Source organism: Agrilus planipennis, unplaced genomic scaffold, assembly GCF_000699045.2.
Source record: "Agrilus planipennis isolate EAB-ADULT unplaced genomic scaffold, Apla_2.0 scaffold36, whole genome shotgun sequence".
In the NCBI taxonomy this organism is placed as follows: Eukaryota; Metazoa; Arthropoda; class Insecta; order Coleoptera; family Buprestidae; genus Agrilus; species Agrilus planipennis.
The window spans coordinates 946,748-962,484 of NW_020438956.1; positions in this window are offsets into that span (position 1 = coordinate 946,748).

Consider the following 15,737-nt stretch of genomic DNA (forward strand, 5'->3'; position numbering starts at 1 on the left):
TTGGGTTGAGTGCACGTTTTATACAAATATCCTGTAAACTAACTCTAAAAGACGTTAATTGGTGTTAGGACACCATCCCCGTTTTCAAGGCAGTTTGGCTCTGCACTCGCGGGTGCTAAGTGCCTCTAGAAGCACAATGCCCTCATATGGTTGCGGGATCGTCCCCACCCCCTCGGTCACAGGAATCTAGGGATGTTTCTGATCGTCCCCGATCTGCTCCCTTTGGAGGTGTATCAAGGAAGTTCCATGGTAAGAACCCCCAGGAATGTGAGTACTCACTGGCGGGTACGTTTCCTCTGGGTGGTCGTCACCACCCCCAACAATCATTATTCGATAAATGGCCATATACGAACCTCATAAAACGCATATTTTTGCAATATACAAATAAATACAAATTCAACAGATAAATACTAATCAAATCACCTAGGATTAGGTAAATATCTTCGTCTCGCTCAAATGCTGCTACCAGTAACTATAAGGACACAAACACAACTTTTTCACTCGAACACGTATTAGTTAATGACCGAGCGGCATGGCCTAGAGGTCTAGACCATTGCTTAGCATGCGGGAGGACGCCGGTTCGATTCCGGGTCCGTCTGCATTGATCCAAGTTTTTCTGTGGTTTCCTTGGATCACTTAGGCAAATGCTGAGGCAGTAATATTCCACAGATAATCTTTCACTCCGTCTCATCTTTCTAACCCGAACCACCACCACCCACCCATTCCCACGATTCCTGAAAGCAGGCTGAAGAGGGCCTTCCGCCCTACCTTCCGGCATAGTCCGGAGGGACTGCCCGCCCACCAGCATTACTGGCTGGTGGGAATGAAATACCCAAAAGTTAAAAAAAATTAGTTAATGAATGGCGATTTTTCTCTACAAGTCCCGCTCGGCTCCACCGTCACGTACCCAGCTACCAGCGTGTACATGTCCAAAGCTTAAACAAATAAATACACCTTCGATTTTCCGCTACCGTGAACTTAATCTAAATTTTTTTTGATTTATAAGAATATACCAGGGCCTTTCATCAGTGAATTATGTTTTACCAGGTAACCACAAATGAATGAGGAAAAATTGTTGCTGCTGTCACACCCTCGCCGGGAATCGAACCCCGGTCCCTAGCTTTACGCATCATTGCATAATTTAATTCTCTTTAACGCACTGAAAACCCTAAAATTTTTTTTTCTAGAAATGCCTCATAATTCAGTGCGTCGATGCTTACGATTACGTGGACACGCTTCCACTTCCGCTGTTTGTTTTTTTGCCAATTTTTTCTTCTAATAACATTAAAACATTGTTAAATGATATAAACACATCGGTAAATTGAGAAGAGAGGGTTGATTTCAGGAGAAATTTTGCTGAATTCTGATTCATCAGTAACTAGATTCCGTATTTCGTTTTTATTATGACCGTCAGGTAAACGAATGATCATTGCGATCTCACTATGGAAAAAATGACGATGGAATGATGAGAGTGGATTTCGAATAAACAGTGGCGTCGAAAATCAATCAAATAAAGTAATCGAGCGGCGAGAGATGGGATGCGTAATTAGAAGGCAGTTAATTTTGAAACTATTACGGCCTGACAGTCATTAATCTAGTATTATTAATACACATTTGCATGGCGATGGCCACACATGCTGGCACTCTGACGTTTGTTGTAGATGGCAGGAGCAGTCGACAGCCTAAATAGGGTGGCGGCGTACGAGGGGGAAAGCCGGTGGTCGCCGCGACTGCTGTCGAAAACGCCGGCGGCAACTGATAAATTACCCCATGAAAGCCTAGCCGAATCGACACTTTCAAATAGTCTTGGTCAGTCGGTCCCTCATACACCTACACGTAGGTTTTAGCTTTCAGGTTGTCCGGATGCAAGGATGAATCGCCAAAAGACAAACGATCCTTTTACGCATTGCGCAAATTAGTTTACCAACTTTTTCTATTACATTCTCGGACGAACGTTAGCTCACTGACAAGTGAACTGTTTTGAAACGAAAGCAATTTCAAAAAATGTGCTCGGTCTCGAAAAAACGAAGGGTCATGAATGAACAGAAATAACATATTTCGATTTATGTCAATATTGTCCTGAAAACTTAGTCGATCTTCATGTAGTCAGCTTGAAAATGTTGGAAAGGGTTTTGTCATGGATAAATAATACCTAGTTAAAATTAGAGATGGGCCGGGTATCTAATCCAAACCGGGTATCGGCAGTTTTTTTAGGATCCGACCGGACACTGTGTCATCATCACAAGGTCAGTCCTAAGACTGGTTGGACACGCATCTCCACTCTTTCTTATCCTGAGCTAATCTTCGAATTTCCCTAAAACTAGAACAACCCACATCCTTAACTATTTGCGAACAGTAATCTAATCTAGGTCTACCTCTACCCTTTTAACTCTTGTTTCTACCTCTAATATGTCTCTGACTAACCTTCATGGCTGAGAAGGTGTCCTACCAACCTATCTCGCCTATTTTTTATTGACTTCCATAGAGTCTTTTGTTCTCCTATTCTTTTTAATACCTCTTCATTTCTAACCTTCTTTATCCATGATATTCTCATCATTCGTCTATAACACCACCTTTCGAAAGCTTCTAACTTTTTCTTTTCCGCCGTGTCCACTGTTTCGCACCCGTACAGCGCCGTGTTCAAAAAACTCCTTTACAACCTTTTCCGAATTTCTAAATTAACCGTTCGCGAGCATAAAAGTGACTTCTTTTTATTGAAGGCGACTTGACCCTGCGTTATCCTCTACTTTATATCCCTACCACTCCTTCTGTCCTGGTTTATCTGACTTCCTATATACCCTACATCAGCTACTTCTTTCAATTTTTCGTCTCCTATCTTTATATTCGCTCTTTCCCTACTTTTTCTTCCCTTGCTTACCAGTATTTTTGTTTTGGCATTACAGCGGTGGGAGAGCTCTATCCATTAATAGACCAATTTTTTGTTTCACATTTTTATCTATATAAGTTTCATTTGTGTTAGCTCATGACCAAGAGACCATATTTATTGTAAGTAAGAACACGATATATATATACGTAAAAGTGCCTATCGTAATTTACTCTGTCATATGTGGAAATGCAGGTAATGAAGAAGTTCCACACTTAGCAGGGTAAATAATTAATACTGTATATTGAAATCATTGGTGATAGAAATATTCAACTTTAAGTTTATTACTGTCGGTCCGAGTAGGTAAATATAAGCAACTTTTACCGTTCCAATATGATAACGACCTAAAAACACAAATTTTGTAATTGCAGTTAAATGTCAATTGTTGATAAGCGGGCCAGTCAAGAAGACGAAAATCTCAGAAACACGCAAAACCCGTTAATGTGGCGTTTAAATTCTTGTCCTTTAAACAATGATATTAACAATACAGAATTTAACCATTATACATATTGTAAACAAATCTATATTGAATGCATATATTTAACTGTTTGTTGTTGTACGTTTAGTTTTAATAAACAATAACATTCTACGAGGGGAAGCTGGAAACAAACAACAAAAGTTCAAATTACTGCTGCATCATTGCCAAAGTTTCCTACCAATTTTTACTGAAATTTACCGATTTTCACCTTGTATAGCCTCGAATATTGACCTCTGTTTATGGTGTTTGGTAATGATGACTACCTTTTTCTTATAAAAACTATCTATAGGGTTGTTCGGAAAGTCATTTCGTTTTTTTTTGTGGAAATGAAAGACAGTTTTCGTATAATAAACAAATACTTTATTAAATTATATATTGACCGTTCTGGTCCAACACCTTTTGCCATCTTTCTGGTAGTAGCATAATTCCANATCAGTTGAAATTATTAAAACTATTTGTTATTGATTTCAATAAGTACAAATCTTATTATAAAATTTCTGGCAATCGGAAATTCCCGAGAAAAAGTCTCGGAAAAAAACCCGAGAAAAAAGCCCCCAAAAAAAATTCTCCCAGAAAAAGATCCCCCCTCGGAAAAAAATAATACCCTTAATCTAGTATAAGGTAAATGGCAAATTTTATTAGTAACGTTCCCCTTCCCAATCTAGCCAAAATCTTCCCTTGGGAGTAACAACCTTTTTGGGTTGACATCCCTACTCGAGGACGGGTTTTAGTCGGTAGGCGTTTCGGCAAATCCGACACTACCCCCCTTTCAGGGGGTCTTTTGAAGATTTCCCCTCCTCGAGGATAAACTAAACTGTCGGAGCTGTCTGCAACACGTCGATTAGCTCCCATTAACTTCGTTGTTCGACTGACCATATGATAATAATGATGAACAACAACAATTTAATAACAATCCTCACACGTGAGCTAGCAGTGATAATGGGCGCTGTATACCCCCAAGGCAAAATACATGCGTCATGTCATAACTGAATGGGTCGTAACGCAATGTGCTGATAGGTTTTTGATGGTATATCAACGAAGAAAAATTTTAATGCGTTACCCACGCCTATTAAAAAGTTTGAGCTACTTATTTTCAGGAATTTGTGACAACATGAGGAGTCCAAAACACCCAATTTTATTTTTAATAAGGGCTAAATATCCAGACAGAACTTTGAATCAGAGATAAAGATACTCACATTCGGAACTGCATTTCTTATCCAATCCATCAAGATAAAAGTCAGTCGATGGAAAATTTAACAGACGTGCTATATTTCAGCCTCAGATTTAAGTTACAAAAGCACTAACAGCGAAAATTCAAAGAACTTTCGAGGAAGCTAGGCGCGAGATCATCATATGTACCGTATGACAACAAGTTTCTTTGTTTAATGAAGACCTATCTTAAAATACGGTAACTTTATAGGTACGTACGTATATACTCTCATTAAACTTTCCAATACTTATTCGGAAACTTTCGTTTACCAGGCTTTAATAAAGGAACGATGCGACGTTAGTATAGGAGAGGAATTAAAATATACGTACACGAGAGCTTAAACCGTGTTGCTGGAGGATTTGCAAACTAGTCATCGACTGATGCCGATGCAAAATTGTTCGTCAGTAATTAATTACGTGATTCCTTCATTACACGGGCGCCTAGTAGATTTCCAATTAAAGTGTGAGGAAATTAGACACTTTCAACGATGTGATTCAATGTAAATAAGAGCTCGAGAAGTATGACTCTTTTATTCTTACTGAAGACACTTTCTTAAAAAGAATTGTTCTCAATTAATTATGTAANATATAAAATTCATAAATATTGCTCGTGTAAGGAAATCAACGTGCAGAATTTTCTTAATACAATTTAATAGAAATAAGAATAGATCGACTGGTAAAGGTGTTTCAATGCCCCCTACCCCCACCCGCGAAGGGGAGGGGGGATCGAAAGAGGGTGGTCACCTGAGTAAAACCCCATAAAAATTTTGCGACAGTCTCACCCCCATAAATAGTTATGGGGGTTGAAAACTGATTATTTTCATACACTATAATTCAAAGACAATTAAATAAAATAATTATTTTCTAGCGGGTGGAATTGGGGGATCGAAAGAGGGTGGTCACTTGAACAAAACCCGATAACCTAACCTAACTTAGCCTATTGATAAAGATATTTAAATAATGTTTTATATAACTTTCTCAATATTTTTATGTATTTTTCATTAGTTTTACCCTTGAATATTGTTTAAGAATGACTATATAAATATTTACATGCCTAGAAATGTATAAAAATTGGCATATTTATTAACTTTGAACACCCATAACTTTTTTGGGGGGTGAGACCGCCACGAACTTTTTATTGTACAGTGGTGGGGGAGACCTCCTCTTTCGATCCCCATCCCCCATCATCTAGACCCATACCGATCGAGAAGATAATTTGTTACATCGTTATCATCTGTTGTTATAAATTAGTAGAAAACAAACTTTTGTTAGTGAAATATGGATATCTTCGAGGTAATTAATAAATATTTCTTGGGAAGTCAACTCCCAACATAATTTTATCGTTACATATATTAGCAAAAATGAAACAAATCAAGTAGGAAATTAACTAGAACTAATGCTGTCTATTCAACGTTATCATCAACAAAGACAATAACTTGAAGTGCTGATTGTTTAATTCTCATGATAAAGTTTAGAATAAATTTTTGGTGATTTTTTTTCTAATGGTGTATTTTTTCCTGGGGCTTTTTTATCGAGGTGATTTTTTCCGGGGCTTTTTTACCGAGGTGATTTTTTCCGGAGCTTTTTTCCCGGGGGCTTTTATTCATGGGGGCCTTTTTTCCTAGATCCAAAATTTATATTGTTACAAGCTTATTAATCCTGATCATAGATACTGTTTATCTTGCAGACTGTAGAATTTTCAATTTCATTAGAGTACTTTCGTTTGTCTACTATCACTGTAAAAATGAGGTTTTACAAAAATTGTTTTATGGATACATATGTAACTTGGAGGCCAGCAATTTTTGATTAATTTTGTTGAGTTAGATGATACAATTAAATAAAGCTATAATTTAAAGTTAAATAGATTGTAAAGTTAACATTGTTCTTGCATCTTACAAGCCTAATAATTTTTTAAGTGGTAATGTACCGGAAGCACGAAACTGGTGTAGTTTTGTAAGTTATAGAGCCATATTTCGAGCAACCCTTTAAGTAATACGGGTCCCTAGAGTACGGAAAACGGTGGGCAAGAAGCTCGCAAATCTCCTGGCTATTACCTACCGTGGTAAATCAATGTAATAATTAGCAGGACTAATTGTAAGTGGTTATACTTTTAATTGCAAATAGTATCGGTAATTAGCATCTTTCTTCCTGTTATGTAAATTGACCAGCTGCGGCTTAATTTATAACACTTTTCCTCTACTGCTTTTCGCCTTCTTTCGCATGATTAACCTGGTTTTACTATAAAGTTCATTTGATTTGTTATACCTATTATTTTAAACATCACTTTCTTTTAATAAAAATAGGTGAAAATACGTACGAATTGTCTAAATTACCGGTATAAGGTCACACACCTTGGAGTATTTCATCTCCTGAATTGAATATATGTATATATATGTATATATTCAATACCTAAGGTGGTTTCATTCGTAACCCTATTATTATACATTAAAAAAAAAAAAAGATTAGCTCAGGATAGGAAAGAGTGGAGGTGCGTATCCAACCACAGTAGGGCGACCTTATGATAATGATTTTTTTAATATGTACGTTTGACTTCTAAAAATCATAGAATCACAAAGTTTTACTAAATTGAGGGGTGCGTTTTTGAAAGCCAACCAAAACTGCCCAATTTTTGGTTTTTGAAAAGATTTATATAATAATACTGTTTTTTTTTGTACACAATTAAGTTTTCTATCGAAATATATTTCTTAAAAATTTTTTGTTCATTTTTACTACTAAATATAATCGGAAAACAGCTAAACATTTACGAAGAATCACGTTTTTATCTAGTTATCAGTAGTTTGTCCATAACTTTTTTTTGGGTATATATGTATATCAATAAGTTTAGAGAAAATAATGATGTTGAATCAGCGTGCTGCTTTTGGAATTTTCTAGTGCATTTGCTCTCATACATTCTTTCTTTTAATTTTTTAAATAAATGAACTTCTGAACAGTAAAACAACAACAGTATTAAATAAGCAATGTATGCAAGCAAAAATTCAAACTTCCTATTAACTATTATTTCACCTCCATTACATAAAACATTAATTTTGATTTGCGGTTGTGGACATTTCTAACCACTTCTAACAGTTGCATTTATTAGTAGATAGGTACATTACTAAGAACTATTACCTCCTTTAGATAAAAAATTAATTTTGCATTGTGGTTGTGGCTATTTGTAATTACTTCTAACTATAATTCCTAATTGCTTTTTATTCATAATAACTCTGGACAAAAATTTTTAGTCTCTCTCCAGTCTTTCAGAGTCTTTCACCGTCTCTGAGAGCGTCTCTCACAGTCTTTCACAATCTCTCAGTTATTGCCTAGATGTCTTTATGGATCTCTCACAGTCTCTGTATGAGAGACTCGAACGATAAAATTGTTAATTTGGAGATTCACAGAGATACTGAATGAATAAAACTGAAAAATTGAGAGACTCGAGTCTCTCCTAGAAAGACTGGGATCTCTGAAATATGTTGAACTTTAACCATGTCTATAGAGACACCACTTATTAGGAGATTCGAGTCTCTCGTTCAGAGACTGGATACGAAATGAGGATCTCTCAATGAGCGACTCGAGTCTCTCGTTCAGAGATTCGAGTCTCTCGTTCAGAGACTGGATACGAAATGAGGATCTCTCTACGAGCGACTCGAGTCTCTCGTTCAGAGACGCTAAACAGTTTTTTTGACAGTCTCTCGACAGTCTCTCTTAAGGACATCAGAGAGACTCGATGAGAGACGGAGACTAGAGTCTCGCTTTTAGAGACTCTGAGAAACTGAATATTTTTATCTCAGGAAGTTGTGAATTCCTAAATAAAATAGTTTAAGGAATAGTGACTTCCTTGCAAAGTTCGTCATGTTCATTCATGTTCATTACGTAGTTTTAGTTTCAATAGTATTACAGAAATAAGAAGGGGATAATGATTTTGTGTTAAATGTATGCCACATTACAATTGAAACAAAATAATTATTTTTTCAGTTGCATTATTGCTGTTACCCGCCTCTGTATTATTTCTGTATAATTTTGAATATTGACCATGGGAACACGACGGGTTAAAATGGTTTATTAGTATGCGAAAGTTTTTAAGTCAAATAGTTTCTGAAAAAAATGGCTGTTACAGACAGACAGACGGACACACGGCCCGTGGATTATTTTGCAAAAATTTCGTAGTGCCCTTTAAGTGTAGAATCCTTATTAGGTACCTACACAATTTGTTTTTAGTTAAATTAAATGAGTTTTTTAAAGGGATTTTTAGCTGAATTTTTCTGGAGTTTAATATAACCATAACTGCGACAAAGAAAAATAATTCAACTCCCGCAAAAAGAAAATAAAACATAAAGTGCAATTTATAAATGTCTCGAAAGTGGAGGAGTTTATAAGTTGATAGATATAATTAGCTTTATAATCAATATTGATGGTTAGCGCACCTGAGTGGCACACTCCCTCTTTATTCAATAGCGCTTTCCTGAACATCTTTGAAACGCAAATAACTCCTCCTGAATAATAGAAGCTTTAAAAGGGAAGAAACGAAATTAAAGAAGTTGCTTGTACACGAACAGGATTTTGGGCGTTTAAAAGGAATGGCTGGTTATTAAGTTAGATAAAATGCTTTTTTCTTTCGTTTAACATTTGCATAGAGTATTATGTTAGTATAATCATAAGTTCTGCTAAATACATACAATATAAGAAAAGGAAAGAGTCAATTTACCAATCACTGAAAACATTTCTAATCAAAAAATAACAATTTACATAATGTTTATTAAAAATATTTTAAAATTACTAGTTCTTCCCCCCTTTTAGCCACTGTGAGCTCGAAACTGTTAGCACCATTGCTTCGAGTGGTCGAAATTCACTTCTATGAACAATACTATGACGTAGTGTCGGCCATCATTTTTTTTAATTGTTGCTGTTGTCGGCCATCATTCTTTTCTAATTGTTGCTGTTGTCGGCCATCATTCTTTTTTAATTGTTGTCGCATTGTTACTAGTGTCGGCCATCATTCTTTTCTAATTGTTGCTGTTGTCGGCCATCATTCTTTTTCAATTGTTGTCGCATTGGTACTGATGTCGGCCATTATGGCTTTTAATAGATGTATAGTAATCAACGATTAAAATTTAAAGGAATTGTTTGTAAATAGGTATATACTAACTATGTAATACTACTTTGCCCTGTGCTGACAGCACTCATAATTTCTTTTATATATAATAGGTCTTCAGTTTCAAGACTAGTTGGGAACGCCTAGGATTACCTCTACCCCCCTTAACTCCTGTTCTTACTTTTAGCATGTCTTTAACTATCCCTTCATATCTGAGAAGAACCTAACCTAACCCCGTTAGCCAATTTTTTTTATTGATTTTCATAATGTCCTCTATTCTACTTTTCTAATTAAGGCTATAGCGGAAGGGCATATGTCAGTATAGGTAATACTGCCGATTTGGAAAACTCCTAAGTGCATAACTACCCACACGTAGGGGCGGACTAAGGCCTAGGGACCGTAATTTTTGGGGCCCGAAAATTAAGTGAATTGGATATACTGATAGAATACGAAAATTATTTCATGATGAAATTCCAGAACATGCCAAAGAACATTTTAAAGTTAATATTTTTTTTGTTGTATGCGATTCTTTAATTAGCAACATTAAAAAACGATCTGAAAGATATAAAACTATTAGAAATAGATTCAAAACAATTTTTCATGATAGTGACTCTTCAATAGAGGAATTAAAATGTTATGAACAAGATTTAAACCTAGCAGAACTGAAAAATGAAGTATTACAATTTAAGACTTTTATAAGTGTAAAGAAAATATTATTTCGGCTATATCCATGGTCATCTATTCAGCAAAATAATATTATTGCAACATTCCCTAATTTAAACATAATTCTGAGAATTTATTTAACCTTTCCAATAGGCAAAGCAATGAAAGAGCATTCTCAGTAATAGCCAAAATAAAAAAAAAATTAAGATCCACATTAGTTCAGGGTCATGACTGAAAAATAGGCCTGGAATTATAATGTTGCCCAGAGCCCGCTTTAGGCTTAGTCCGTCTTAGTTGAAATGATAGTAACAGGGGGTGGGGGTTGAGGAGGCACTCTATCTCACTACCCACTCGGATTCGCGTGTTCTGCCGGCCTTGTTTCTAATACCTTCATATTTCTAACCTTTTTTTTGCCTTACAAAAAAATTAAGGATGCATTGTGGTTAATTTGTTCATTTCGTGAAATATTATTTAAAATTTTTATGTTTCAATTAACAATGGAAATGTATTAAAATTTCTTTGAATGGAAATAAATCTTCCATTGTTTAGAATATAATAAATAATGATAAATAAACACAGTCGATTAGTTTTGTTTCAGAATTGTTTGTGAATATTTTTTGTTTTTTAATTACTGTGTGGTCTTACGTAGGTGTTCACTGTGTAGTTATTACTTATTGTACGTAGACTGACGTTGCGTGGGTGTCAATGATTGAATAGATTCCCTTCAATGCATCTTGTGCAGAGTCCCCCATGTGTTAAACAGTTTGAACAGCCAGTAACAGACACTTCATACAATAAGCAACTTTTTTTTTAATTCATCGAGTTTGCTGCGTTGTCAACAATGAATCCGGAATTTCTCTGCGATATCATTCATTCGTCTGTTCTGCGATAGTATTCGCTAGGCATGTGGCAAACTGGTAAGTGAAACAATGATTCGGAGTTTGCTGCATTAACGAAGTCCCGTTTCGAAACATAGGTAATGCCATTTCTAAGGGTAGTTTTGAATGTTTCTGTGAGCCGCCAGATAGCGACACTTTCATTTCCCGTTCATTGTCTTGGCCGCAGATAGCGCCGCTCAGTTCGCGAGTACTAGACTTGAATGGGTGTTATTTTCAGCTAAAAGGAAATGCCGTAGAAGCGCAGGATTTTGTTTCAAGATTTAAATATGCGGCGGTCCCTGCAACGGTTTATCTCTTTTCATTTTTAGACTCGCTACTTCAAAGGAATAAGAGAAAAAATATCAGGATATAATTTTCTTCAATATTCTGTGTTATAGAAATACAAAAGATTTTTCTATAAATACGAAATATTTATGTATATACAGGGTTATTTACTTTATTCCACACGATAAATTTCGGCTATGTAGAATATAAGGTAATTATCCAGAATTGGGGTTCCAGACCAAAATCGCTCCAAAATTTTTTTCATCAATTTCTAGTCATTCTACGTATTCGAATTAGATATTAGAAGGTTTTATAACTTGATAAATAAAAAAAAAAATTTTTTGAATGGTAATTTTTCAAAATTACCCCAAGTCTGGATAATTATTTGCATTGGTGACATCTATATTTGGATAGGTAGATTTATGGCAGACTGGAGTTTATTCAATGCCCCTGTCCGCAGAATGTTAGAATATGTTATTCACAGAAAGCATTAGTTTTACACATTTCCTAGTACAATATCGGAATTTCATACAATTCCTAGAATTGGGACTCCAGACCAAAATCGCTCCAAAAATTTCATCGATTTATTTCTGGTAATTTCTGAGGGTTCAATGATTATATTTGAAGAGGAGAGACACATTTTTTTTTTATTATAGTAAACGTCAAAGGATATATGGTGTATGCATAGCTATTTCTTCTGTTAGTATTAATAAAAGAATTTTATGCAGTAGCAATGGTGAGATAAAGAGATTCAATGCTTGTATAACTTTTAACACCCCCTCCCTTCCGCCCCTAAATTCCTCACCCATCTCTTCCAGTACTTACAGTTTAGAATTGTGATTTGAATTTTGAAAAATTATCATTTATAAAAAACTGTCTCCCCTACCTTTTAATATCTACAGTCTATTTCAATTTGTTAGAATTGTGACCTTGAAGAAATCTGCGCGAAGATAGAAAGAATACACACTAGGCGTGAGCAAGACAGAAATAGTTGAAACAAGCTTGAACGAGCAGAGCTCTCGATGGGCGGTCTTAGGAGATCGGCTAGAACTGTACAGTACTAGACGAAAATGTTTAGCAATTTCTTAAAACAAAAATGTATATAAATTAACAATAGAAAACAAAGCAAAAGTTTTATAGGTGTGTAGAACGTTAAGTTAATTCACTTGTTATTATTTTTGGCTAAATATGCTTTTAAATAAAGCATATTCTTAAATTTTAACGAGGCAGTTTAAATAATTTTGCAAATGGTACTGTACACTTTTGTCTAGTTCTCGTTCGACGATCGGTGGAGAAATGAGCTCCGCAGACAAATATGATTGAATTTGGAATTATGCTACCGCGCATCCTTATAAAGGGATGGGGCATATCTCTAACTTCTTGAAACGAACAGTAATTCTATTATGTAGAATGGGTTGCTCTAGCTTTAGGGAAATGCGAAGATTAGGCCAGGATAGAAAAGAGTGGAGGTGCGTGTCCAACCAGCCGTAGGACTGACGACCTTATGATGATGATGTTTAAAAAATACAAAGGGATTTTTAACGTATCGATTATTTATTTATTATTGGGTAGAAATGTGTGCGTTATATCGGTTTCGAAAGTTTTTAATGGTTTTTAAAAGAAACAAAAAGGTAGCAAATGCGAAGTATCTACTTCTGTCAGACAGGAAAACATTAATCATTTTCCGCGCAGATGGTCTATAATTGCATCACGAACAGTCAAAATCTGTTGGGAACGAATAGTTGTATTGTTTTCTGCGAGGAGGCTTAAATCACTTTTGTGTTTCGGTTTACTAGAACTGCTCAAAAAGATTTCGACATTTCGAAATAGCATTAGATTGGACGACAAATTGAAAAGTTCTACAGATGGTATATAATTTATTTAATCAAAAATGTCGATATATGTATCAATGTACAGTAGAACCTCGATAAGATAAAGACCAAGGGATACGTAAAATAATTTGGGTTATTGAGGTTTTTACTTACTAAGGGCTTAAGTTAAAGTTTAAGTTTTAAAATCATGGATTTAGTGTGACTTAGCAAACTCTTCAACTTTTTTCTTTAGTATAGGTTCACTAATACCAATGTTTTTACGTATTTCTACACTGTCTAAACCATGTAAACAAGCATTTCTCTAAATTAGGAAATTCAGCAATTCTTCGTCTTTACATAGAAGACTTTCTCCCGATTCAAACCACTTTTCACTGCTTACTGAGGTGCGATGCTCAAATTATTCGTTTAAGTTATGTCGGGTTTTTATTTTAAGTAATAGAGGTTTTGGAGTCCGAAGGGAAGGGAACACAGAATTTTATGAAGTTATAGAGGTTTAAGTTATCAAGGTTCTACTGTATTAAGTTATTAGTTACATTTTTGAGTGTTTTGTATATTTATTACTGAATTGAGTTTACAATATTTACTTGTATATCTACGTTAATTTTATAGTTTATATTCCCTCGAATATAATTGCTTTGGTTCAACATGATCTACGTTCGATATCCATCCAATACAATATCTCTTTTTTAATTTTTTTACCTGCATTAACGGAAATATGTACCTGTAGTAGTGTTGCAACAGACCTCTGCTTCCGCTTCCGCATGTACGGAAGTTCCGCATATATTTACACATCTAGTTCCGCATTTTTATAACGGAAACTTATCGGAACTTAACAAAATCTTAATTGTCATCCTTTTGAAAATCAATACATCGGAACAATAAAAGTATTAGCGTCAATTCAGCGTTATAACCGGCAAAATCTTGTTAATAATAATATTGTTTTTGTTCAAAGAACTTTATTACAGTTTGGGGCTTAAATTTATTTCCTAGTATTTTGTATGTAGGTATTTTCCAAATTTTATTCTCTTATTAGTTTCTTACTTTTACCTAAAACATCCAGGACTTTCAGCTTCTCCTCAACCAGTACTCCTTGTTTCAAAAATACTAATACAGTTATAGCGTTTATTTATTTTGATACTTTGCTCAGTGGTGTAAATTTTAAGTTAAAAATGCAACTTTAAATCCAAAATGAAGTTCAGTAACAAAATATTCGTGAAAAGGGCGTACGACCACTACATTAAAAAGTCACCTAAAATTATTACACTTTTGCTTTTGTATCCGCTTCCGCAAAAATTTACTACTGTTTCCGCTTCTATTTTGTTATGACATTTCCGTTGCATTGCTAACATGTACCTCTTCTTAGGATATGTTTTATTCGCCTCCTTCTAGGACATACTTATAATAAAAGCATATAACATATTATAATAATGATTAGTAAATACAGTAAATAGTAACAATGACAGTGACTCTACCGGCGGAAATTTCGGGTGCCCCTCAACTCTCGTCCAAATAATTGATGCATGTGGTACTTAATCCTATGCTTTAATTCCCATCCAAACGAAATAATAACATTTTCTCTTAATTATTCTAGTTCTTCGAAGAGTTATATTTACAGATGGGTGCTTTTAATATTAAATGATGTAAATATTTTCATTTCATATCATTGCCTTCGAAATAAAGTAAAAGTAAATGTATTTCTTGTTGTGTTCTTTATCTCAGTGACAACGTTACACAATTGCACACCTCCAATAAAATTGATGTTGCATCTAGCAATTACCCTGCCCTGATTTATTGGTAACAGTTGAAAGGATAAATTTAATTGTTTTGCATAACAATTACCAACAGCAACTAGTGAAGAAGTGAAATAATTAAAACTAAGCAGAATATCTAACTGTTATTTTAAGTCAATGTGGAATTAGTATTTTTGTATGGATACGTTCATAAAAAATTAAGTGTTCAAGGGCAAAGAAGAACGTTGAAGAAAGATCTTCAACGATCGCTTAAATTTATTTCTGAAAAAAAATATGAAATTTTCAGAAAATAAAATAAATATTTCATTTTGTTAAATATGTATCAAATAATATTTAATATTTATAAGTAAAAAAAAAAACATCCCACAAACTTTTACTTTTGCTTTGGCCACGTTATTGATCTATTAATGGAACAAGTTCTTCCCCCCTATCAGTCACTGTGAGCTTGTAACTGTTAGCACCAGTGCTTCGAGTGGTCGAAATTCACTTTTGTGAACAATTTGTTTAATCACTTTCTTTGTGTTAAAAATTGTTTGAAAAATTAAATTAAAGTAATTGTTTGTAAATAGGTATGCAACACATCGTACACTTCAGCACAAGAAATTGCTGATACTAACTTTCATTTACGTTATACTACTTTNTCCTGAAAATGTCACAAATCGACG